The sequence below is a fragment of the Brugia malayi genome, assembly GCF_000002995.4.
Source record: "Brugia malayi strain FR3 genome assembly, contig: Bm_v4_ChrX_scaffold_001, whole genome shotgun sequence".
NCBI lineage: Eukaryota > Metazoa > Nematoda > Chromadorea > Rhabditida > Onchocercidae > Brugia > Brugia malayi.
In genome coordinates this window covers 8581999-8583390 of record NW_025062479.1, presented here as the reverse complement: position 1 = coordinate 8583390, position 1392 = coordinate 8581999, and positions in this window count along the sequence as shown.

Below are 1392 nucleotides of genomic sequence, written 5' to 3'. Positions count from 1 at the left end.
ATGAATCTCTTCGAATGAATTCATTCGACACTTGCTAATTTCAAAAGTACAAAAAAGTTTATAAAGCTTGCATTTTGTGAGATATCAAAATATTTATGGAGAAATAAATGGAAAATAATAGCAAATAAGACTTGATACCTCTTCTCTCCGCACACTCATACAAATTCTCTTTATGTCCCATGATTTCTTCTCCTTTTATCGAATCTTGTTGAGGTTGAAATAATCCTTACTTATGAAGCAAACTTAGAAGTGAAAAATTTCTTCAAATACCCCGCTTGAGAGGAATTTTTTAAGAACTAACTTATCTTTTGTGGCTAAAAAAATCTTAAAGTGACCAATTCTGTATAACGTATACAACAACAAAGCGCAAAATGTTAGTGCTGTTCCGCAAAATCAAAATATTTCAAACAACTAAATCCTTAAAATTCCATTCACCCTTCAACCTTAAAGTTTGTTCATAACAAGCAAAAAAAAACTCTATTCACTTTTTTCTTATCATCAATGGGTATACGTTTTCATACCTTTTCTTCCCATTATCTGGATTTTTAAAGCAATTCAACAATTCCAATTTTCACCATCCTTAATTGTCAGAAAAATCGATGCTCAACACATAAATCTTCATTGGTAAATACTGTACAAAACAATATGGAAATTCACCTCTTTTTTAATACTTCATCCAGTGGAAATCCCTTAATTTCATCACCTCGTCCATTATTCTTTGCCATAGAGATCCAAATTCTGTCGTTTCCTTGAATGACACTCAATTGAATGATACGACACTTATTGGGGGGTCACATTTCCCGGTACAGCACTCATCTACCCACGATCCGCTACAAGTCCTTTCTGTACCATTCAGAATTCCACATGGTAAATATAAGATTGAAAAGTGCCATTTATTAACATCAAAAATGAAATTATTGGAATTACAGATCTAATTCTAAGTCTGACGGATGGACCTTACCAATCTTTCAGTAATAATATTTACTGAAATGTTTCGTAACATATATTTACTTGCATTAGGTTGAGGTAGCAAATTAGTAAATACGGAGGAGAAACATTGCAATTTTTTGCCATTATAAAGATGACAACATTTAAAACAACAAAAATGAATATTTTGCCTTTTCTAATTCTAATTTCACTTCGTTTCACTTTTCAGTGCAATGGAGTTTATAGGAAATATAATCTGAATATCTTCTTTAAAAATAAATTTAAAGGAATAAAGGAAGAAGTTAAACTGATATCTCAAAGAGCAATTCAATTTACAGTTCAATAATGGTTATGACCAAGGTAGATGACAATTAAGGCATGAATGAAAATTTGGTGTTCCTGAATGAAGCATTTATTCAAAGTTTTGATAATTGTCAAGTAAAACTCGAAGCATTCGAAGAAGGA